Below are 26,493 nucleotides of genomic sequence, written 5' to 3' on the forward strand. Positions count from 1 at the left end.
AGATTTAAAGCAAATAAGATTATCTTAAGACCCAATATTATGAAATATTTTCAAGCCCAAAATATAAGCTCCTTTGAAATAAGCACTACTCAATTTCATAAAGTCACCTTTTCTAAAGTAGGTGATATTAAAGGTAAAATTAAAGGAAGATACCATGATTGTAAACTGGGGGCTGGCCCTGTGGCCAAGTGGTTAAGTTCGTGCGCTCCGCTTCGGTGGCCCAGGGTTTCACCAGTTCAGATCCTGGGCGAGGACCTAGTACCACTCATCAAGTCATTCTGAGGCGGCATCTCACATAGCACAACCAGAAGGACCTACAGCTAGAATAGACAACTATGTACTGGGGGGATTTGGGGAGAAGTAGAAGAAAAAGAAAAAACGAAGATTGGCAACAGATGTTAGCTCAGCTGCCAATCTAGGGGGAAAAAAAAACAAACAACAAAGAGAAAAAGGAAAATGAGGACAAAATGAGGTAACATTAGGGAAGAAGAGAATCCATTAAAAGTTAGTTTCTTTCATGTCTATATCTTGTTATAATCAATCCAGGACAGTGATAAGGTCTCCAAAAAGTTCTGTCATACAGAAATTTTGCTGAAATAGAAAATGACTTCTTTGTCTCTTCCCCATGGAAAACTATCCTGATATTAGAGTCCTCCAAGAAAGAACAAACGTCTTTCTACAATTTATATTAAACTTTTGTTAATAACTCTTTTTTATCTAAGGGTGGGAAGCATGTCTGTTTTCTTCATTTTTGTACTTCTGTCCCTAGCAGAGTGCTGGAGGCACTGTGCACAAATGCATTCCTTCATTCAATCATTTGTTCATTCATTCAGCAAATATTTGCTGAGCACTAACTTTGTACCAGATACCCTAGAAGCAGTGAGGTGAAGCACACGACAAAGGAGAGGGCCCCCCTAGATAGCGTATAGTCTAGCGTGAGAGACAGACATTTATGAAATAAATACAGAAATAATTAAGTTCCTATTGGGATGATGCTACAAAAAAGAAGTACAGATTGTGGTGAATATACAGTAGGAACTTACTCTACTTTTAGGAAGGAGGGATCAAAGAAGGTCTGGGAAGGTGTACCTGAGGAGTCACATATAGACTGAGCCTTGAAAACAGCTGGGAGTTGGCCAGATTCAGGAAGGGGACGGGGACGGTCCAGGAAAGGGGATGGAACTTGGACAAAAGCCTCCAAGTCAAGCGGGAGCTTATGTATGTAGTAACTGAAAGGTCCAACAAATGACAAAGGCTGGGGATGAGGATGGAGAGCTGGACAGCAGACAAAAGATAAATTGTCAGCATTAAATACAGTTAAGAGGGTAACAGTATTTGAACATTTAAGTCATTTTAAATATTTTTCTCATGTAAAATAAATAGTCTAAGAGAACTGAGTCTTTACTCCACAATATCAAAGATGCGCAGTCAGAAGACCTGGATTATGCCTTGGTCCCACCAGTTACTAGTGGCATGACCTTACACTTAACCAATCTGAATCTCGTCATTCTCTTTGTAAACAGGTACTCAATGATTTTACCTACTGGGAATACAACGCTAATACGCAGTTCTGTTCTTACAGGCCTTTTATCCTTAAAGAAAAAGAGACAGATGTATATGGAAGAATCCTAAGTCCTGTAAGAGATGATGTCCAAAAGCTGACACAAGGCTCCTACAAAACCCAAAATAAGAACAATTGTGGACATTGGTAAATTGGAAACTACTATAAAAATACAAGTGTACACATCACTCTGAACGCTAAATTAATATGCAGAGATCCAAAACGACCACAGTACTCCAGTATGTGACTTAAGATAAATACAGTAGAAACATCACTCCACCATTCCAACATAGGTGAAATAGCAAAACTATAACGGACCTCAGAGATGAAGAGAAGTTCGTGGGAGAACTGAAGTAAGAACAAAAACTAACACATGCTGAACAAACGCACAACATTAATTTGACTTATTTCCAAATTAACCTTTTAGTTCGAAAGCTCCTTCCACCACCTCATAGGTGTGTGTCAAAAGTCAGAACTCATTTCACACTTTGCCCCAGAAAAAGCCAATGCCTACAGTGCCATCTAGAAAATACATTACTATCACTTATGTTCAGTTTATGGACTACTTAAACTACCGCACCCTTCTACTACAGCACAGAGCCAGTCATCCTTACATAACTTTCCATTTGTTTAGTTGGTCTTCCTTCCTTGTGCACTGCTTTACTCATGGTGCTCCATTATTCCTGATTTTATTTCATTCTACAGTATCCTACCTCTCTTCTATTTTATAGGTCATTTTAATTTCCAGGCCATCCTAACTTCAATCATAGGGGAATGTTATACCTGTAATTCTAGGAAGTATTTCTGCATTCAAAAGCTAAACACCTTGTTGATAATACTAACAACTGAAGAGTTCATTCAAAACGCAGCATGTTTCAGTGGTCAACTTCTACAACAGTAAACCACGAATGATGACCTGCTATCAGTAGACATCTGATTCTTACGTACAAACTTATCATGACGAAATCCTGATGTCAATGAACAAGTCTAAAAATTCTATTAAAAACTATCCAATAATAATATTCCTGAGCTATAACTGGTCATAACACAAAGTATAAAGGATAATACTGGAAAAACCACACTTTCTGCTCAACATAAATTATAAATGTCCTATTTTCCCATTCTACATGTAAAATAAGGATACTAAAAGTCACAGATGATGCTAAAAAAAATAAAACATGCAAGAGCCTGATGTTTTTATGTACACTCACACACAGAGTCAAGAAAATGAGGGAAAAGTCAACATAAATGTGATGTTACCTCCAAGAAATGCAACGTATCTTCTTTTCTAGTAAGGAGCAAACTAAACTCTCTTGTGATGCCGTGTTATTTGAAAAAAGCATAAAATACGTCTTGGGAAATAATTCCAATCCCACTGCTCTCAGTTTTACAAAATGAAGATAAAAACAGTCCTAAAGTAGGAAGAGAAAGGAGTATCTTTCAACTGCAAGGATGGGATATATCGTTTAACTGACGTCCTCCTATCTCATTATCTACCCTTTAAGACGGTAGTACAGTCCATCACTTAATCTACCCCTATTACAAGGAAAAATATGTAAATTGAAACTGAAGCTTTCTTCTTCTCTTCCGTTACCGTGCGTCCTTCTTCTACTGAGGAATCTCTCCCTGGGTCAAAAAACACCTCTTCACCTCACAAATGGCGTCTTAGAAATATAATAAAATGCATTACTTTGCAACTTCTTCACTCTTTTCAAAAAACACAACCAATCTCCTTGCTGTTTCTTTCTGGTGTGGCAGCTCTGATTCAGAAGCTGGACTACAACTGGATTAGAGATCTGGCCCTATGTGTGTGACCTTGGGCACGTCATTTATCTCCTCAGTTTCCTCATCAGCATCGCAACGTGAATGCTCTTTGAAAACAATAAAGATGCAAAGTCAGATTAGGAATCACATCTAAAATGGTTAAGCTTTTCTGCTCAGGGCAAAATTACCTACTTGGAGGAGTCATAGCACGAAACTGAAACTGAATCCGTAGATCTCTGTCAACATTGACTCTTCCTTCTACAGTTCTCCTCTTCCCTCAAAGGGCATAACCCGAGTCACCCCAAGAGCAGACTTCCAAGCGCCCCTTCCTTCCTCCACTCCTTCTCTATCCTACTTCCACAGCAGGGGGAAAACAGCAGCCCCATCTCCCCGCCCCAAGCCACACCTTCACAGGCCCCCACCCCAGGCACATCCGCTCTTTCCCGTCTCCGGTGGCCCCAGAGGCCAACCTCGCCCTTCCCCTCCCGCCTCCACCTAGAGGGGACTTCCTGGAGGCGTTCAGGCCTGAGCAGGGCAAGCGGCATTTACAAACCCGCTTTACGCCACTCGCGTAGGGTAACCTCGCTTACGCCCATAGGGCCCCGTTCCCAGCCCCGTCCGCTCCGCCTGCCGGAGCCGAGCCCGAGTGCCTCAGCCACGGCCCCTGTATGACCCCAGACCTCTTCTGCTCCGCGCGGGGCTACAGGGACTGGGACAGAAGAGCCACACCTTACCAACAACTGAGGCACTGACTTCACTTCCCACCTTTGGAGCCCTCTTCAACTCCCGGATCAATTCACTCCGGCGACGCCGGAAGGACCCGAGAGGAACCAGGCGTTGTCCGGAATCCTGCCCAGCCGGAGTCGCGCAGGGGCCTATGGGGACTCGTAGTCCCGTTCGCCGGCGTCCTCGGCAAGTCCTACACAGGCAAGACTACAATTCCCAGCAGGCGGTGCTGTGAAGCCTAAGGCGATGGGTGGGGACACTTCTAGCCAATAGTAGGAGAGTTCCCTGCCTTTGCGGGAGGAGGTGAGATGAAGACAGAGGGTGCACGGAAAGAAGAGGAAGGGAGGGGTCAGCTCTCACCTGCGCCAATCAGGGTGCAGGGTCGGCCCCGCGGGCGACTCACCCATTGTGGGGGCGGGCTGGCGGAGTAGAGGAAGGAAGGGGGGGTAGGGGGAGAACTCGAAGTGGAGAACGTGGGGTGGCTGAGTTGTGGACGCCGCGGCGGCGGAGAGGAAGCATCGCGGGAATCGTCGGGGTGGAGTGAGGGCGCGGTGTGGGGATGCGCCCCGGACAGAGGAGTAGCTTCCCCGAAAGCCGCCGAGCCCCAGGCACACCGGGCAGCCAGACCTGCGGGTCGGGGAGGGATCCGTTGAGCCTGGGCTCCTCGTGGAGGCGCCCGGACGGGGCGGGAGGCAGCTCCAGGTGTGAGGTCACGGAGTGAAGGGAGAGGGGTCCCCAGGGCAAGGGAAGCGACAAAACAGCTGCAGAAGTGCAGGACACGGGAAGGTACCGGGGCAGCAGCTTCCCGCCGCCTCCAGCCGGGGCAGCAGCAGGAACAGCAGGGGGAGGAGCAACAGCTGCCGAATTCGCCAACTAGAGGAGGGGGAGGCGGAGCTTGGGTCCCTGTAGCAGCCGAAGGCGCAGCCTGGACTGTAGTTTCCCGGGAGAGACGAGAGCGGAGCGAGTGCAGTCCTGCGAGCAGCTGCTCCAGCATCCCGCCAGGGGTTGCAGGTGTGTGGGAGGTAAGCGTGGCTGCCTCCTGTGGGCATCTGCACACTGCCCGGGAGAAAGCGTCTTCCAATAGGAATTATATCAAGGCATGGCTAAAAAGAGTCTTTGCCTCGGGTTAAGGAACTGGTGCAAGCCCTTTTAGGTGAAAGGTGTACATTTTTGGACTTTAAGGGGGGAAAAAAGCAAAAGGTGTCTTGACTCTGGATTTAAAGGGCGTGGTTAGTGTTTTTGGTTTGAGTTGTACGGTTAAAACTGTTCTGGGAGATTTTAAGATTGAGGGAAACCCTGCTGATTGAGGACAAGGTGGATATCTGGATAGATGCGTAGCTGGTAAAAACCAAAAATTTTGTCATTGATACAGAATTACTTCAGAACTCTTTCCCTAGGAAAATAACTTTGCATTCTTCTTCAATGCCTACCAGTTAACGTTTTATCAGATTGTCCTGCTACCGACCTGTTTTCCAAGGTGGTTGTACTGCAGGTTCCTAGAATTGAAAGAGATCTGTATTAAAGAAGCAAATGCAGGCAGGAATAATCGAGATGACTGAACCTACCAGAAGTATAACTTTTGTCAGAAATACTGTAAAAATGTGTTTTAATGGATGGATACTTAGCTTTCCTTTCAGTGGCTCTAAAATATTGGAACAAAGACCAGGACTCAGCCTACAGTGGGAACGTATGGTGTACCTCATTGCTGCTCCTTATTCTCTCATTTGTGTCCGATAATATTTGTACATTTTAAAAAAGTACAAGAGCTGTGCGAGGACCTTTTCTGTTTAGGGAGTATGTGCTAAATGGTTACCCTTAGTATGGGTAATGATGGGTTCAGAGTTAAAACACATGATAGTATCATAAAATAATAGTTTGTTCTTGGTATTAAACCATGTGTGATTTCTTTGAATGTGATTAAATACGTATGGATGAAAATATGTTTTGATACTAGGTAAAGGTGAAAGTTGCACCTACCCTTGTGTAACTGTGACAAAATTACAGCCTTTTCGTTGTAGAAAAGTATGTAAAAAGCTATTTGCCTAGTTCATTTCTCTTTTCTTTTTGTTAAGAGGTTCCCCAGATTATATGGCTTTTAATCATAGTAGCATATTGCAGCACATTTTGCTCTAAAATGCTTTCGTTATGACAATTGTATATTTCAGAGTCTACCTGAATACTTTAATCTGGATTTTTTTGAACTAGGGTCAATAAAATGAAGGAATTACTTTCTATTTTCTTGTTCTCATGCTTTCCTGATTTATTTATGATTTTTGGATTTTGTTTCTGTAATGCATGCAAAATTCCTGTTTGAAAAGAAATGGCTGGAAGGAATTGTCTTCATAGCTTAAAGTTCAGTCCTACTGCGTGCTGATACTGATAAACCTGAGTGATTTATCAATGTATACGCTCCTCCCCTCCAGCACCCCCTCCCAGACGCCAAAGAAATATATAGACTGACAAATCTTAGAAAAACAGCTGCTATTAGATTGTCCCCAAGCAGATCAGGTTAAGTATTAGAAGCAGCAAAGATCTTAGAAGAAAGAAAAAGCAACAGTAACCACTAAACTTAGCAGCCATGGTAAGGATCCGATTTTATGTTTGCTACATCATGGGAGAGTCTATTAATTCACATAGCTGATATGACCCTGTGAAAATGATTTTAGGGGAAAAAAATGGGTACTGCAGTGTAGTGAAGCTTGGAAAAGATTGTGTTTGCCCTTGTTGTTTGTGACTAAGTGGATTGTCCTGAATCAGTCTTAGATTCTCTCTCAGACTCTGCTACTGGTTCATTTTGTGAAATTGAATACCTGCTGTCACTGGGCTATTTCCTCCATGTAATAATAATTAATAATAATATTGAATGAAGTTCTTTCAGAGCCTTTATTAAAAAATCTTTTTGAAAGGATTTGGTTGATTATTATCAGTTAATAACCAAGTAAATGGGATAGAGAATAAATACCAAAACAGTTGAAATTCACATGTACTTTGAATCCCAAGTATTTATAGGTCTTTTGCTCTGAGGTTTCATAAATGATAGCATCTCATTAGGAATAAATGAGTTTGTGGTATTAGAGTACTGGATTTTTCGCCTGTTTCCAACATTTGGATCCTTTTTATTGTGTCAGTGAAAGAGATTGGGTTCCTATATCATTTGGGAGTAAGAAGACCATGTTTTTATCATCTCCAATGATAAGGGAGAAAATAATTGACAGTAATGGTACCTGGGTATTTGTTACGTTGAACTCTTTGGCACATTTTAAATTGGTGTTCACGTTAAATCAGATAATCTGAAGACATCTTGATTGTATGTTACTGGTGTTGAGAAGATTCACTATATGACAGTTTATAATTTTATGTAAAGTACTACCTAGGTTAAAAGCATATTATTTATTCTGCTCTTAAGTTTTACTGTTTGTGTATGGCTATCAGTGAGTATATATATGATAAAAAAGAAAAACCAATGGAGTGCAGAATGACCTTCTTGAATGGAAGATGCTCTGAGGATTAATGTTCTTTAGCCAAAAGACTTGGTTAGTTTCAAATTACAATATACTTTGGATTTTTTTTAATTTAAAACTCTGACTCTAAACCTATTGAGTAAAAATAATTGAGTAGCATGGATTTCTCTGTCGAACAGGAGGATTCACTGATGCATGTAGCACAAAAGAACAGGACTTAAAGGTTCAAGATCAAATGGTTTTGGTGCGGTGGGGGATAGATGTGAGGAAAACTGAGAAACATACCCTTAGCAAGAGAGAACAGAGATTGGATCTTTTTTTGTTAAATGCCTGTAACGGATTCCATGGCCTTTTTTTTCCCCCATCGTTAATTTCTGGAGCCCTGTATCCATGGTAGAAGACAGTACTTTCCTACATTGTCATTTTAACTGGAGTCAGACTGACGTTAATTCATTAGATTTTTTAATCATCATGGGTTATTAAAGCAAAGCAGAAAAGATTCTGCATGTATATATTCACTTCTAAGTGAAGCATTATTATTTGGACATAGTATTAAAAAGAAACAAAAACCTAAAATGATGTTTCCCCCCTTAATAACAGAGGTACTTGAACCAGACGCTAAAGATGAATAAGACTCCTCTTCCCCCACTTTTAAAGCAGACTCCTAAGGTTAAACACTACTTTGTGGATCAGGATTAATTATTATACAAAGGCAAGCATTTGTTTTCATTTTGTTTTCCATCTTACCTGTAATGTTTTCAGAATTTATGTCTTAAAGTTTGGTAAGTGTTTTTTCAGCAACTAGATTATTAGCTCTTGGAGATTATGTCCTTACTTCTTTCCTATCTCCTTCTCGTTCTGAGCGCCTTATATCATGCTCAGCATAAAGAAGTAGCCTTGTAACCACTTACTGAACTAGAACTATCGGCCAGCACTTCTGTAATGTACGCGTTGAGACATCTTGCACTTTGATAGACAAGAGTCAGTTGACCTTGTGGAATAATCACTATACATTAGGCCCTCTGAGAATGTCTTTGTTCTGCTTAGCCTTTGCAAAAGTGTCCATTGAGCCCAGTTTGACTCAGATTGTGTGGGCTGCAAAGACTTATCTACAACTTTGCGGGCCAGTGTTTCTAAATTCATCCCAGAAAGAGGGAATGTGGGTGGGGGAAAGGGCTCTCCCACTGTGGCACCCAAGGTCTGCGTTTTACAGCCGGGGAGACTGCAGCTCACCAGCATTGTACCTCAAGTAAAATACCTTTGTTGAAGCTTATCTATAAAAAGCATATTTCATTTTATAAAAACTGAATTTGCTCTTACATTTTTCTAATCATTCTTTCCAAAAGAAAAAAGAAGAAGAAGAAGAAGAAAAGAAGTCAGACTGATTGTGTTTTAAGCACATGTGGAGTTGGGCATTTATTGTTTTCTGCATTTGACCTTCCAGAAACAAATTAATCTGGTTAAGGTTAAAATTAAGCATTCAAATGTGATTTTTTTCATTATTGTAAGACCTGTAGAATTCCAGTTAATTGTAAATAGTTCTTTACTAGTAAGTTTAATAGTAGCAGATATTTAACTGTCTTTTGTTTGCTTTTTCACATACTTTGACTATTATGCTGATAATTACAAATTGGCCTAGAAGTGATGATTGATTAATCTTCCTTGTTCGTGTTCCTTAGGCATTACTCTCAATGCTTAGCCCTTTGCCTTGTGTAGTTATCTGAGTTCGTAACTGTCCTCCACACCAGATGCTTAGTATCTTTAGCACTAAAACTGAGTTTCATTCACCTTTGTATTTGTTTCGAGAGCTTTATACATAGTCTATACTTGGTAACAATTTGTTTAAATATTTGACAACCTATAATGAAGCATCATTTCACGTTTTTCACAAACAAGTACAACTAGAAAAATGAATTTTTCTTAGACATCTGGTTTCGCACCAAAGTCAGCCCTCTGCCCACAGGAGTTGCTTATAGTAGAGCTAAATATAAATATCACTGTCTTTTGTTGGATTTCTGAATGAATAGAGCAAACATTGCTATTACCTGCAACCTTGCATATGTGTACTTCAGATGTAGATTTCTTAATTGGGTGCCGTTTGGAATTTGTGTGGTCTGTCCTTGCTTTGAACTTGGCTGACCTAAAGATGTACTTTTAAGTAACATTGTCCACACATATAGACACATTCTGTGACTTTTTTTTCTTGACACATAGCAATAGAGACTTAGAGAAAAATAAATAAGTGTAGTATGAGACTTTATCGTAACTAAAATTTACTTGGTCTTCAATATTCAGTTTTCAGTGAAATGGTTGCTTTGGGAGGCCTTCTTCAGGCTTCTTAAACCTAAATTATACAGGTGGTTGTCTTCTGTGAGGCAGCATCAGGAAGGGATGAGTTCTGAGATTTGGCATGAAGAGTGCTCAGTACTGGCCTTCTGAAGTGTGCACATACCTCCAGCTCCACCCACTGCTTTGAGGCCCCCTTCTGGTTCGGCCTAGGAAAGGAGCCTTCTGAGCTCCTCACAGCTCCTAATTTATGGGAAGGACGTCAGATGGAATTTACTTTGATTTAATAACCTCATTTTCCTAAGTATATTGTTTTTCCCAGATAGATCTCATATTAGAATTACCAGTAACAGTAACTCAGGTTTCCCAAAGTGGTTTCATAGCACAGTCTAGCAATTCAGTGAGTACCTGTCAACTTGTAGTCCATTTCTTGGCTTCTTTTTTTTTCTTTGCAGGGGAAGGGTTGCCCTAAGCTAACATCTGTTTCCAATCTTCCTCCTTTTTTCTTGATTTTTCCCCCCAAAGCCCCAGTATGTAGTTGTGTATAGTTGTAGGTTCTTGTGGTACTATGTGAGCCACCGCCACAACATGACAGACAAGTGGTGTGGTTTCGTGCCCAGGAACCAAACCCAGGGGGCCAAAGCAGAACGCGCTGAAATTTAACCACTAGGCCCTAGGCCATCAGGGCTGGCTCTTGGCTTCTTTTGAATGGACCCGAAGAGCTAACTGGAATACTTTTGATGTTTTACCCACATTGAATTTCTTCTGTCGTTTTCTTGATACCCTAAATTTTGTTTTAAAAAACTAGTTTTATTTGAGGTCTTTTAACCCTGTGTAACTTGAACAGTTAGTTGATTTTATTACTTTTCCATCTTTGACTAATACGTTATAAATACCGTACGATGATGTATATTTTTTCCATTCACTTGAATTAACTCGGTTATTGGAGCATTTAATTGTTGTGTACTTCACAAAGCAATTTAAAATCATCGAAGCAATTAATGTTTTTTAAATATGTTCAGACTGCCAGTTAAGAAACCTCTACACAGTATCCTAAATTGCTTGTAGATAGCAAGTCACTAAAGCAGATTAAATTGTATTTCATATCATGTCATTTGACATATAATACTGAATGAAATTTCTACAATACCATTATTCTCACAGCTACATAATAATGGTATAATTTTTGTTTTTGCTAAATCAGCAAACGTTTTAAAAATTATATGTGTTCTTGAGCACAAGGTGCATTAACAAATCTAAGTCAAAAAAGTAATTTTTTCTGTATTTCAAAGTTTCTGATTTTTTAAAAAATAAAATGTCAATAACTTAGTTATAAAGGTCTAATAATAACTATTCATGTCTTTTTAATATAACATCAGCTTTAGCTAGTAATTAGTAATTAAAATTAAACATTTTGAAAGAGAAAGAAAGCTTATTATGCAAGCTTGTTTTTTCTTTTTTTAAAAGATTTGCGCCTGAGCTAGCATCTGTTGCCAATCTTCCTTTTTTTTTTCTTCTTCTTCTCCCCAAAGCCTCCCAGTACGTAGTTGTATATTCTAGTTGTAGTACCTTCTGGTTGTGCTGTGTGGGACGCTACCTCAGCATGGCCTGATGACCAGTGTGTAGGTCCTTGCCCAGGATCCAAACCGGGGAAGCCCTGGGCCGCCCAAGAGGAGTAGCTGAACTTAACCACTCAGCCACAAGGCTGGCCCCACAAGCTTATCTTAAAAGCAATTTTTTACTCACCTTACGTGGCCCAAAAGTAATTGACAATTTAAAAAATAGTTGTAAAGTATATATCAATTAGAAATGCTTTTAGCTGCAAGTTTTATGCACAATAATGTAAAACAACAGGGATTTATTTTTCCAGAACAAGAAATCTAGAGGAAAGTAGTTATTTACTTTTTGTTTAAGAGGCTCAATGTTGTCTGGGTTTTGTCCTCATGCTTTTTCTCATGCTGGCTGCAAGATGGGTGCTTCTGCTGGTCCAGGTATGACATTCTAGCTCGGGGCAGAAAGAATGAGGAACAGCTGTGCCTTATTGAGTCTTTCTCTTTTAATCAGGAAGTAGAGCTTTCCCAGTGACCTCCAGCAAATGTCCACCGTGGACTTAACTGGCCTATGGCATGTGGCTGCTGCTAGCTTTAAGGGATGTTGAGATATGAAGGACTTTGGCCTTTGTAGTGGATGAAGCAGGGGAAGAGTGGTTTGAGAATGGTTTGGGGTTAACCAGTCCATAGTTTCAACACAAGTCTGATAATTAAACCATATTAACTTTAAATTGTAGTCTTTCTGGTTCTGACTCAGTGCCTCCTATTTGTTTGTTTCCCCAGGTTAGAAAACTCTAACCTTCTTATACCAAGTATTTACTTCTGTGCCTACCAAATTTCAAGTCTCTGGACAAAGGCATTCCTCGGAGACTGATGGTATCTCTGGTTAAAAGGCCATCTAGCCCATTCCATCTTTAATACTTGTGTATTTAAAATGCATTTAATCTGTACTTTTCATTACAGATATATTCAGTAACACTTGAAAGGATGATTCTATTCTAAATCTGTTTTCAACCTAAAAGTATCAAAAAGTCTCCATTTGGACTGCATTGAAGAATATGGGTAGAATGAAAATGAAAGAACAATTGAATATTAGAATTAGAAGCTCAGAAGCAGAAGAAATTGATCTGTGTGGTAATCAGGGTAGGCTCTGAAGAAGTAGAGCAACATGGTGTGTTGGTTAAGAGCAGAGGATAGCAAGCTACCGCCTACAGGCACACCACCTTTTTTTGTAAATTATTTTTGTTTTTTGAAACACAGCTATGCCCGTTCATTTTTGTGTTGTTAATACTACTTTCTTGCTACAACAGCTGAGTTGAGCCACTGCAGCAAAGACCATATGGCCCAAAAGCCTAAAATATTTTCTGTCTGGCCCTTTTAAAAAAATTTGTTAACCACAGGGTTTAAGAGTATTGGCTCTAAAGTCAGACAAAAGTGGGTTCAAATTTGGTTTTCTAATCTGTAACTTGACTCAAAGGCTGTTTATGTTGATATAATGGGATTTCACATAAGGTGCATTGTATAATACCTGGCACGTAGTAGATGTTCATTAAAGGTTATTTTATTAAGTGTTATATTTTATTATGATTGCTTTAAGTGAACTATAACTTTTAATTCAAATGGGGATTTAAAACTCTAAGTTTAAGTACTCCCTATCTCTAAAATAGATGTTCAGGAAACTGGGATGGGTATCATCTAATTATTAGAAATTTTCAAGAGTTGCACTAAATATTGTATAGGGACGATGAGATTGGTGTAAGAGCCAAACAACCTAAGGGTATAGAAAAATAAAGCCCATACTTTAAAATACAGTTAATTGAGACTGAATAGCATATTAAATATTGTAGAAAGCTATGGTAGTCAATTAAAAAAGAAGTTAAGATACTTTATTGAAGCTTAGAGGAAAATGATATTTAAAAGTGAATATAATAAAGAGGGGACATCACTACCAATCTTACAGAAATAGAAAAGATTATTAGGGAATACTATGAACAATTACATGGCAACAAATTAGATAACCTAGATAAAATGGGCACATTGCTAAAAAGATACAAACTACGAAAACAAGAATAGAAAATCTGAATATAGACTCAAAAATCCTCAACAAAATACTAGCAAACCAAATCTGGCAACAAATAAAATATTATATACCATGATCAAGTGGGATTTATTCTAGGAATGCAAGGTTGGTTTGATATGAAAGTCAATCAGTGTAATACATCATATCAATATAATAAAAGACATGATCATTGCAATAGATGCAGAAAAACATTTGACAAAATCCAACATATTTTCATGATGAAAACACTCAACAAACCAGGAATAGAAAGGAGCTTCCTCAACCTGATAAAGGGCATCTACAAAAAAACCACAGCTAGCTCATTCATAATGGTAAAAGACTGAATATTTTCCCTTAAGATCAGGAATAAAAGAAGGATGTCTGCTCTCACCTTCTGTTCACATTTTACTGGAGATTCTAGCCTGGGCCATTAAGCAAGAAAAAAATAATAAAAAGCATTCAGATTGGAAAGGAAGAAGGCAATCTATCTCTATTCACTAATGAAATGATCTTGTATTTAGAAAATCCTAAGGAATCCACAAAAAAATTATTAGAACTAATAAACAAGTTCTGCAAAGTTGCAGAATATAAGATCAGTATAAAGAAATCAATTGCATTTTTATACACAAGCAGTGAGTGTCAAAAAATGAAATTAAAAATAATCCATTTGCAATAGCATAAAAAAATTAAATAGCTAGGAATAAATTTAACAAAAGAAATACAAGACTTGTACACCAAAACCAGCAAATGATGTAGAAAACAACAGTTAATGAGATTAAAGAAAACCTAAATAATTTGAAAACTCTCTCATGTTCATTGATTGGAAGACTTAGTATTATAAAGATGCCAGTATTCTCCCAATGAATCTACAGAGTCAATGCATCAAAATAGCAGCTGCCTTTTTTGCAACAATTGACAAGCTGATCTTAAAACATAGGTGAAAATGCAAAGAACCCAGAGACATGTATCTGTGGAATACAATTGAGAGTCCAGAAACAAACCCTTATATTTATAGTCAATTGATTTTCAACAAGAGACAGGATAAGTCTTCAACAAAAGATACTGAGACAACTGGATAGCCACGTTTTGTAAAGAATGAAATTGAACCCTACATCACACCATATATAAAAACATAACTCAAAATGGATAACAGGCCTAAATGTAAGAGCTGAAACTGTAAAACTCTCAGAAGAAAGCATGAGAGTAAATTTTCACCACCTTGTATTAGTCAATGGTTTCTTAGATATGACACCAAAATCACAAGGGACAAAAGAAAAATAAATCTAGCTTCATCAAATTTAGAACTTTCATGTTTCAAAGGACGTAATCAAGAAAGTGAAAAGACCACAACATGGCAGAAAATATTTGCAAAGCAAATATTTGAGAAGAGACTTGTGTCCAAAGTACATATAGAACTCTTAGAACTCAAAAATAAGAAGACAACACAATTAAAAATAGGCAAAGGACTTGAATAGATATTTCTCTCTCCAAACAAGATATACAAATGCCTGATAAGCACATGAAAAAATACACAGCATCATTAGTCACTAGGGAAATGCAAATCAAAACTACAATGAAATACCTCACTCCCACTAGATGGCTGAAATTAAAAAAGATAATAACAAGTATCAATGAGGATGTGGAGAAAATTGAATCCTCGTAAGTTATTTGTAGGATTGCAAAATGGTGCAGCCACACTGAAACCCGGTTTGGCTATTCCTCAAAAAATTAACCATAGAGTTAGCATATGACCTAGCAGTTCCACTCTAGATGTATGCCTAAAAGAATTGAGAAAATATGTCCACACAAAAATTTGTACATGAATGTTCATGGCAGCATTATGAATAATAGTCAAAATGTGGAAACAGCCCAGTGTCTCTCAGTGGACGAATGGATAAACAAAATGTTGTATAGCCATGCGATAGAATATTATGACCATAAAAGGAATGAAATATTGATAGATGCTACAATATGGATGACCGTGGAAAACATGCTAAACAAAAAAAGCCAGACACAACACGCCACATTTTATATAAAATATGCAGAATAGGCAAATCCTTAGTGACAGAAAGTAGATTAACACTAAGGGACGAGGGGAATGGGGGATGACTGCTAATAGTTATGAGCTTTCTTCATAGGGTGATGAAATGTTCTAAAATTAGATAGTTGTGATGGTTGCACAGCTTTATGAACATAGTAAAAAACCACTGTTATACATTTTAAACGTGTACATGGTAAAAGTGTAAATAAATATAATATAAACTGATTTTTAAAAATTGGGAAGATTTATAGAAGATTGAATTATAAGGAACCAAGACTAGCAGATAAAAGTAAAGTAGAAGGAAATATTCTCATTTTATAGCATTTGGCTTCAGCACATTAGGCAAAATTGGTGAAGTGAGATCCAAATCTGGCCACACTTTGTTAAGGTTATTTTTAGAATCTTAAAATGAAACGGGGGGGGGAGAACACTAAAGAACAGATGAAAACAAAGGGAGTAGAAAAATCACCTTGTCATTGGGCTTCTCTCCTTTAGCACTTAATGATAGAAGGCGCTGAAACAATGTGTACAGAATGGAATAAGTTTAAAATTAAAAACTTCTTACCCAGCCGAGCTGTGACTCCTTGTGCATAAGAACAAAAGAACAATCTTCTCAGTTATCAAACGGCAAGCACACACACCGCCGCCACCACCACCACCGAAAACAACTGCATACTTTGCTGACCGAATCCTGAGAATCGAGAACCCAAGATTAAGAAGATTAAAGTGACATTTAAATAGTTGCTGCTATTTTAAAACAATTCAGATATTAAAAATGTTATAAAATAAGATGCCTTATGTTAGAAAAAATTAATAAAAATGTTCTGCATCAAATACGCAGATCATGTGAAAAATACAGAAGAGGATTTATAAAAATCATGTTAAATGCCTTATTTTACAAATGGTGAAGTCACTAGGTGTCATTTTATTCTTCACATTCATAGAAAATATAATACATAACAAAAGAAATGTGATCAAAGCAAAGAGGAAAAGAATAAACAAGAAGCATGACAAAATGCTAAACAAATGCATTACAATTAATAATAGATTTAGCCTCTTAATGAAAGGTAGAAACTGCCATTCTGGGTGAAAAGCAAAATCAGACTACACTCATGGGTCACATAATGACGTTTCTGTCAATGGAGGACTGCATATATGATGGTGGAACCATAATATTGTAATAGAGCTGAAGACTTCACCTGGTGATGTTGGAGCTGTCATAATGTCATAGAACAATGCATTACTCATATGTTTGTGATTATGCTGTTATAAAGAAATGTACTACACTGCCAGTCATAGAAAAGTATAGCACATACAATTATGTACAGTGCATAATACTAGATAATAAACAACTGGTACTGGTTTATGTGTTTACTGTACTATTTGTCATTATTTTAGAATGTACTGTTTCTACTTATGTAAGAGTAGGCCATGTTATGCCAACAGCAGCCTCATACATCTCATGTTTACCTCATCTTTTGATTGCATTATTTTCTCTTGTGCTTGATTTAATCTCATGTTGTTTTGTTCATCACAGCCCCTAAGTGTACCAAATCCACTGCTAATGTTGCCAGTAAAAGGCCACTTTGAGTGACTGATCTGGAAACAAAATTAAAAGTGATTAAGGAAGGACTATGAAGGTGAAAATCAGTGATGCTTATTGCTCACCACTCAGACGTGTCCCATTCCACCATAGCTATGATCTTGAAGAACAAGAACAAAGTGATGGAAGCTGTCAAAGGATGTGCTTCATTGAAGGCAATGAGACTAACAGAAGGTTGGGAAGGGCTTATATCAGACATGGGAAAATCTTCTGATGACCGGGATTGAAAACCAAACCTAGAAGTGTATCGCTCTCAGCACCAGGACGATTGTGGCCAACGTAAAAAGTTCATTTGTGATTTTGAAAGAAAACTTGGACTTGACTACAATGTTGAATTTACTGCTAGCTGTGGGTGGTTTAAATGATTAAAAAATTCGTTAATCGTTATGTAATATGAGAGTGAGCAGTGAGCCAGCAAGTGCTGATGTGAAGGCAGCTGAAGAAGTTTTGGAAATTCTGGATAAGGTGATCCTTGGGGAAAATTACTTGCTAGAACAAATATTCAATATGGATGAAACCTCCCTGTCCTGGAAACAAATGCCTGAAAGGATGTTCATCCATCCAGAGATGAACTCAATACCAGGTTTCAAGGGTTTTAAGGATAGGATAATAGTCTTGCTTGGGGGCAATGTTGCAGGCTACAAATTGAAACCATTTGTGATCTGGTGCAGTGAAAATCTCAGGGCCTTTTAGCATATCAATAAGCCCACACTGTCAGTGTACTGCAAGAGCAATAAGAAGTCTTGGACGACCCAGCTCCTCTTCCAAGATAGCCTCCTGAATTGCTATGCCAGCAAAATGGAGAAGTACAGTTTGGAGAATGACAGATCTTTCAAGATTTTTGCTTATTGGTAATGCTCCTGGACATCCTCCTTTTGTTCATCTTTATCCCAAAATCTAAGCGGTGTTCTTCCTCCAAACACCACCTCTTTGATCCAACCAATGAATCAAGGAGTTACAGCAGCTTTTAAAGCCTACTACCTGAGGAGGACCTTTGCCCAGGCTATTGCTGCAAGTGAAGAAGACACTGATGCAATTCTGGAATGGTTATGACATCTATGACTACATCAAGACCTTTCTTTGACTTGGGGTGATGTCACCAAAAAGTGTATAAATGGCTCTGGAAGAAGACTCTCAAGAAGTTCATCCATGACTTCAAAGGATGATGATTTGCCAAGGAGGAGGAGGTTGCAAAAGCCAACAAGTCTGTTTGAGATGGCAACTTTAATCTGGGTGTGGATGAGGATGACGTTGGGGAGTTCCCAGAGGTGGTTCCTGAGGAACTGACTAATGAGAAATTGTTGGAACTGGAACAGGAATGCATAGCTGAAGAAGAGTCAAGAGAAAAGGAAACTACAGGAGGAGAAAAAGAAGAACTCTCAAGAAAATCCAGTGAAAGGTTTAGCAGAAGCTTCTGCACACCTCAACAAGCTCCTTCAAAAGTTTGAAAACATGAACCCCAACTGAAAGATTTTCATTAATAGAGGAATGTTCATGGTGCATTATCTGCTTACAGGCAAATCTATGATGAAAGAAAGAAACAAACCAAGCAAACCACCATGGACATATTTCTGAAAAGAGTGACACTTCCTCTGAGGAAGAGCCTCAGGTAGGTCCTTCAGGAGGTGTTCCAGAAAGCATTGTTATAGGAGATGACAGCACCATGCGTGTCATTGCCCCTGAAGACCTTCCAGTAGGACAAGACGTGGAGCTGGAAGGCCATGATATTGATGAACCTGACCCTATGTAAACCTAGGCTAATGTGTTTGTCTTAGTTTTTAACAAAATAGTTTAAAAAGTAAAAAGAATTAAAAATTTTAAAGATACAAAAAAGCTTATAGAGTAAGGATATAAAGAAAGAAAATATTTTTGTATGGCTGTACAGTGAGTGTTTTAAGTGAAGTGTTATTACTAAAGAGTCGAATAGTTGAACAAAATTTAAAAGTTTGTAAAGTTAAAATGTTACAGTAAGTTAAAGTTAATTTATTATTAAAGAAAGAAAAATATCTTCTTATAAATTTAGTGTAGCCTAAGTGACCAGTGTTTATAAAGTTTACATAGTGTACAGTAGCATCCTAGGCCTTTGCATTCACTCACCACTCACTCACTGACTCACCCAGAGCAACTTCCAGGCCTGCAAGTTCCATTCACAGGTAAGTGCCCTATACAGATGTGTCATTTTTTATCTTTTATACTATATTTTTGCCCACCCTTTTCTATGTTTAGATACACAAATAATTGCTGTTGTCTTCTAATTGCCTACAGTATTCAGGACAGTACATGCTGTACAGGTTCATAACCTAGGAGCAATAGGCTACATCATATAGCCCAGGTGTGTAGTAGGCTATACCATCTAGGTTTGTGTAAGTGCACTCTGTGATGTTCACACAATGACGAAATTGCCTAACAACGCATTTCTCAGAATGTATCCTTGTCTTTAAGTGACACGTGACTGTATTTAGTTTTTAAAAGAGACAAAGCTAAGCAAAATAATATCAATTTAAAGTAAAAGGATGGCAAAGCAATAATAGACAAAAATAAATTTAAAAATATAGGGTGGCCGTATTTGTAACACAAGATAGAATTCAAGGCAAAAATCTTCAATTTGGTCAAAAAGGGTAATTTATATTAGTAAAGATGTAATCCCCAGTGAAAATTTATTAGCCATGACCCTATTTCTACTGGTCATATAGAATTAAAATATGTAAAACAATCTGGAAGAGAAAGCATGGCCCTTGGTGTCAGATCTGGATTCAAAGGAAACAAGTAAATAGCCATACAAAGTGAAGAATGAAGGAAGGACACAAATGGACTTGGGAAGAAGCAGAGGTGATGCCAGTGGCCCAGAGGTGGTAGCTGATGATATAGATTCAAGGAAGATTTGGGATATGGAAGTCAAGCTTAATTAAAATATTGTCTCATTTCCTCTCCCTTCAGTCTCAAAAAAATTTTTGTTGTTGCTCTAGTTTACTCTCATAGCACCTTCCTTTTATATTACCCTAATTGGAAAATTTTAGTTTTCGTTTTGGCACCTGCTTTTTAACTGCCACAAAACATATTAATTATGCTTTTTACTCTTGTAGAAACATAATGTTAAGCTAGCTAACTACTATGAATAATCCATCACTTGGAATCATTGACGATATATGAAAAACTATAGTAATTACAGGCATATTTCGTTTTATTGCCCTTCGCTTGACAAATATTGCCTCATTTACAAGACCCTCCACCAGCAAAAAGATTACAACTCACTGAAGCCTCAGATGATGTTAGCATTTTTTAGCAGTAAAGTATTTTTTAATTAAGGTGTGTACATTTTCTTAGACATAATGCTATTGCACACTTAATGGACTACAGTGTACTGTAAACATAAATTTTATATGCCCTGGGAGAGCAAAAAATTTGCGTGGCCTGCTTTATTGCAGTGGTCTGGAAGAGAACATGCAGTATCTCCAAAGTGTGCTTATACTATCTTTATACAAGTAAAGACAATCGCTTGATTATAAGGCTGACAACTTAAAACCATAAACCCAGTTTCATTTTAAATATAACAGTGTGCCAGCTGATATTTTAAGAAATGTTTTCTTCTTTTTCCCCTTTAGAATAAATTAAATGTAAATGAAAACCTTTAACAGGAAGATCTCATTTATCAAATCGATCCACAATTCCCACCAAAACACACCTTAGAACCCAGGAAGTAAGCGTCCCGATCTAGCCAGATTTCTTGCTGCAAAATTCACTTTATGTTAGCAGCTTAAGCCTTTATTCAGAATCTGTGTACTTTTTATAAACTGTTTAATTTATTGATTAACACTTTAATTGGTATGTTTAGACAAATTAACAATGATTCAGTGATATAAACACTCAATATAAATGAGAGGGGAAAAAAGTATGAAACTAAAAAAGCATAGTTGTCTGAAGGGTGTGTGTCTGACACCTCAGTGGAGTCCGGTGACACATGTGCCCCAGGACAATGGGAGGCGCGCAGTAGCTATTAGTTGGGTGAATGAAGAACAATAAGTCAGAATGATGATTCTTAGATATGACAAAGACTATAGTTACATTTCCAGCTTTCTAAAAATAAAAGTAGATTACACATTTTCTTAAAGCTTCACGCCAATGGTAAAAGAAATTTTGATGCTTAGGTAGTAAATTTACAGCTATTGGCAAAACACCCAATCAGGATGACTTATTTTCAGAGAAATTGAGAAAACCAAAGTTTTGCTTTTTTTTGTGCTTAATGACATACGTGTATTTATCCAAATGTCTAAAGTAATGGTTGTTAATGTTGGTCTGTTTATTTTAGAAATGTACATTATGTAGCCTTTCTCATTTCTGGTTGAATTTAGGAAGCACTGAGAAGTGTTATTTCAGCATCACAGTTTAGCATGGGAAAATAACAAGATGACTGCACAGAGAAATTAATGAAATCGAAAAGACAACATTGACCAATGGGTTTACAATCATGTGTTCCTGATTCTTGTTTGCATGCCGTGTGGAGACTATCTTTAGTATGTGAAGAGAAACTGAAAGGTTTTAAGGAGGCAGTGGGTGCTGTGCAGAGGTGAATCCAGAGGAGTTCACTGTTTTTTGACACTGGACTTAGATGACCTAAGCACTGTGCTAGCATCTTCATATACATACATTATCCCCCTTAATTTGTATAGTTCTATGAGAAAAGTACTGTTTTAATCCCCATTTCATAGATGAGGAAGGTGAAGCATAGAAAGTTATGTACGTTCCCTCAGGTATCGGTATGTGGAATCAAATGTGCTTGTATTTCTCTCCTAAACTTGGCTTGTGTTTATAACTTCAGAAGTGAACAAAATCCTCTGTATTTCTATGGAATGGTCCATAGTTACTACACAGCCTTTGTGTATTTCACCTTGCATTCTGCAACTATGAAGTCTCTTGCATTTAAAAAGTTAGGATGTTTACAATTACAGGTCTGACTACTTTAAAAATAATAATATCAGTATGTAAAAATTCCAACTTCAGATACAACTAGAGTATGTCCAGTGATAATGCAAAAAAATCCACTTCAAGTTTACTTTATATTTTTTTAAGATTGGCACCTGAACTAACGTCTGTTGCCAATCTTTTTTTTTTCTTCTTTTTCTCCCCAAAGTCCCCCAGTAAATAGTTGTATACTGTAGTTGTGGTCCTTCTAGTTGTGCTATGTGGGACGCTGCCTCAGCATGGCCTGAGGAGCGGTGCCATGTCTGTGCCCAGGATCTGAACTGGTGAAACCCCACGCTGCCGAAGCTGAGTGTGGGAACTTAGTCACTTGGCCATGGGGCCGGGCCCTGCAAGTTCACTTTAAATCAGGTGTCTCAAACTATCAGCTTGACAGGCTGAAATCCTCCCACCTCACTTCATCCGAACAGAATTGTTTTGCAAAATTCATGGTTTAGAAGGAAATCTTTTCTTTATGTGAGGGATACACTCTTCAGTTGCCACAGATCTAACCGTCTATTACACTGGCCCAATTCTGACATCTGAGTTTGTAATCCCAGCTTTAAATCATGAGCCCTTGATAAATTTAAAATCCACTATTGAATTATTAACATGATGTTTTCAAATAGTCTTTTTCGCAAAATGAGGATATCTGTGACTATACGAAAGAACTCAAATTATATCAGAATAGTTTTTCAAAGCTTTATTTCTATAAGCTAAGATTATGGTCAACCATGTCTATTAATTTCCTTTAAATGTTTTTCTCCCCACAGAAGGAGTAGGAAATCGGAGATTTTTCTTAAGCCAGACAGAAAATTTGAGATGTGTGAAATTGCAAGTGCTTATGACTGCATAGATTTACCATGGAATATTATTAGGGTTATCAACAGTCAGAATGTGGTGATAGGTTGTCAATGTCGTTTTCAGGCTGTCAGCTTGATCACCAGGGTAAAACTAATTGGTAAGTAGTATGCAGTATTACCTTTTAGTATCTTTTTCAATGTCTGAGGTAATAAAGAAACCTCTAATGTTAGCAAAAGATTACTCTTCATGTGCAAAAGGGCAACATTTTAGAACTGTGTGCTGTCCCATGACATAAATGGATTTTGTTCCAAATTGTGTTAGTATTAGGTTGAACTTTATGAAATTGCCAAAATTTAACTCTTTTTGATCTCAAAAAAACTCAGTTCACATGGTTCAACCTAATACGTCAGCTATTCCAACTCAGATAGTATTGTTCCAAACTAGGAAAGTGTTTTTCCACAGACACTAAAATGCGGTTTCATTTCTAGGTTAGTCTAAACATGCCTTGTGTTTCTGCTTTCTGCCAGGCCTTCTGTCCACATCGACGATCATTTTCTGTCTTCATCCTCCTACGTCTCACATGTATTTCAATTTCCCAAGAGGTTGGCCACATCTCTTATCCACACTCTCCAGGAAGTCTCATCCATCCTGATAATCTTAAATGTGCTATATCCCAGACCTATACTCTGAACTCTAACCTTGTTTATTGAATTGCTACTGATTTAACTTTCCAAGTAGATTTCTTGTAGGCATCTCAGACCTACCTATCCAAAACAAAGTTTCTGAGTCCCTTCTCTCAACCCTTTCCATTCTTAGCCTAACCTTTTCCATCTCAGTGAAGGGCACCTCCACCCCACAAGTTGGTCCAGGAGAAACCTGGGAATCATCCTGACTCACCTTTCCTTTCCATTACCTATGTCCTATCCAGTCTGGCTCTTAAAGAAGAACATCCAGAATCTGTCTACTCCTTCTCTATCTCTGTTGCAGCCACCTTAATCCAGCCACTATGTCCTTTCACCTAGATGGTTGCAATACTCACTTAATTTATCCTTAGGCTTCTACTTCTAGACTCCCTACAGTCTATTCTGTATATGAGAGCTTCTTACATTGTTCCACAGTTAGGAGAAGAAGTAACATCCCTGCTGCCTACAAGGCACACTATGATCTTGCCCCAAACTTCTTCAGCCAGGCTTCTCTTTCCCCTTTCCATCACTGACTTCGAGTTCCTCATGGTCCCTTCTGTCTTCAGGCCTTCACATTATTCCCTCTGTCTTCCTTCCTGAACTCTCATTTATCCTTCAACTTCAGCTTAAATGACACTTGCTCAGGGAAGCCTTCCCTGATCCCCTGCCCAGTCTGAAATAGGCCCCAGTGATTCTTTCATATAGCATATTATTTTTTTTCTTCATTGCACTTAACACAGTTTGCAATTAGATATATTCGTATATGCGTTTATTTGGTTGATGTCTCCATGAGGCAAGGTTCTTGTCTGCTGTGCTCACTACTGTGTCCAGGGCTCAGGACATAGTAAATGATATTTGCTTAAAGTGAAAAACTGGATATCTTGGATGTCCGTGCTTGAAGAAAGCCAGATTAGGGAGGTTGGTCAAGATGGTGGCCTAGGCGGACTCTGAACTCACCTCCTTCCATGGACACAACAAATTTACAACTGCTCTCAGATCAATTACCCCTGAGAGAGAACTGAAAACTTGAGAAAAAGAACCTGTGCAACAAGGAACAGTGCTGACTGAGGTGGAAGAGGCAGAAATTCCTTTTTGGAGAGAAAAAAGCTATCTTCACGAGCCACAGTGCTTGACAGCTGGCTGGGAGCAATCCTAAGGCATGCAACCTTCCCTGGAGTAGCAGAAGAGCTGACTCGGGGAGCATTACCACTATAAGTAGCTTGTGGACTCAGCACAACTGTGACAAATGTTGTAACACCTGGCTTTACTGGGTATTAACTACAATGAGGAGTGCCCCCAGAAAAGCTATCAAACATAAGGGAAAACAAGCCCGCTCATAAAGGGCCTATGCACAAATTCACCCACTTTGGAAAGCCTCTTAAAGTCACCAGAAAGGTTCATGTCCTTTGGTGAAAAGACACTCACCTAATAGGCTCTGGGCACATCTCAGTGAAAGGTGAGACCTCTCCAGGGACTGAGACATTGCCAACAGCCATTATTGTGACCTAGTACTGGTGTGCTAACACGTACAATGACAGAGGCCTTTGGGGTTCTTATCCTGGCCTGTTAGCCCAGGGGTCTGCCCCAGCCACTAAAGCACCAACTTAATCCAGCTCAGCCAGGGAAGGTAGCCCACCCTGGGGACTGGCCCCATCCAAGCGCAAGCCCTGACTCAACTTGTGGGCCTGCATAGACAGGGTGCCTGGAACCTCTGCAGCTGGACAAATGGGTCCACCTCTGCAGGGCAGAGAGTGCACAAGGAACAGGTGGAGTGTCGGGCATTGGTGGAGTCTGTGGGGCATCTGCAGTGGGGTGACTGCGTCCACTTCAGTGGCTTGGGGCATGCACATAGGGCAGGACTGTGTTGATGTGGTGTGTGGCCCTGTGGGCAGTGGGGCTTGTCAGCTGCAGCAGACTTGTGCTTCTCAAAGAGCCACATAGGGATTCAGCCCCACCTTCCACAGCTTGAAACAATTAGGTGCTCCCATGCCAGGGCCAGCCCCATTCTTTTGCAATCCTGAGAGAGCTGACAACAGCCTTGCAGGCCAGAGGCCTACAGAAATTGTGAGCCCCTGAGCTTAGCAACCAGTGATGCTGGGGGCCTACTCACTTAACAGAAAAGCTGCAGCAGAAATGTGCTATAGGACCTTGGAGCCACCTATGCTGGGGCTCCCCACACCCAATAAAGTGACTGAAGGGTCCATAGCAGCCACACACAGCTGAGCATTACACCCAGCAGGCCTGGGGGACAGCCTATTCTCCCTGAGCACTGCAGCAAGAGCAACCCTGTCATAACAGAAGGACATATGTGGCCCACACAGGGGACACTCCTAGAACATTTGGAACTGGTGACAAGAGGGGAGCACACTGCTGGGCCTCATAAGCCATCTCTTACATAAGGCCACCTCTTCAAGATTGGGAGACGTAGCTGACCTACCTAATACATAGATATAAGCACAGAGAAAGGGGAAAACTGAGGAGGCAAAGGAATACATTCCAAGCAAGGGACCAGGAGAAAATCCCAGAAGAAGAACTAAACAAAACAGAAATAAGCAATCTACATGACAGAGTTCAAACAAAAAGTAATAATGATGCTCACTGATCTTGGGAGAAGAATGGATGAACTCAGAACTTCAACAAAGAATTGGAAAATGTAAAAAAGAACAAGTCAGAAATGAAGAATGCAATACTGGATATAAAAAATTGACTAGAGGGAATCAATAGCAGAGTAAGTGATACAGAAGAATGGATCAAAGACTGGATGAAAGACTAGAGGAAATCACCCAGGCAGAACAGATAAAAGAAAACATTTAAAAGAATGAGGACTGTGGCTGGCCTAGTGGTGCAGCACTTAAGTTTGCACCTTCCACTTTGGTGGCCCAGGGTTCGCTAGTTTGGATCCCAAGTGCAAAACTGTGCACCACTCATCATGCCACACTGTGGCAGGTGTCCCACATAAAATAGAGGAAGATGGACAGAGATGTTAGCTCAGGGCCAGT

At 39.1% G+C, this 26,493-nt stretch overlaps 2 protein-coding genes across 21 annotated transcripts in view; one reads left to right on the forward strand and one right to left on the reverse strand.

The window, feature by feature from the left end:
• The window catches only part of PDCD10 (programmed cell death 10), a 41,791-nt gene extending 37,444 nt beyond the window's left edge, over nt 1–4,347 (reverse strand). For 2 of the 17 annotated variants that reach the window (XM_070242364.1, XM_070242366.1), the window contains exons 1-2: nt 4,060–4,168; nt 2,822–2,973 (exon numbers count right to left, since the gene is read on the reverse strand). The gene's annotated coding sequence lies outside the window, so the exon portion shown is untranslated. 17 annotated transcript variants of the gene reach the window in all.
• A 20-nt stretch (nt 4,348–4,367) lies between these two features.
• The window catches only part of SERPINI1 (serpin family I member 1), an 83,181-nt gene continuing 61,055 nt past the window's right edge, over nt 4,368–26,493 (forward strand). The window contains exon 1 of one of the 4 annotated variants that reach the window (XM_005601784.4): nt 4,368–5,073. The gene's annotated coding sequence lies outside the window, so the exon portion shown is untranslated. Of the gene's footprint in view, nt 5,074–6,532; nt 6,633–26,493 lie in introns of those variants that run through there. The other 3 variants (XM_001490786.7, XM_070242560.1, XM_070242561.1) reach the window with 3 other exon arrangements.

This window comes from Equus caballus, chromosome 19 (genome assembly GCF_041296265.1).
Source record: "Equus caballus isolate H_3958 breed thoroughbred chromosome 19, TB-T2T, whole genome shotgun sequence".
Classification (NCBI taxonomy): Eukaryota; Metazoa; Chordata; class Mammalia; order Perissodactyla; family Equidae; genus Equus; species Equus caballus.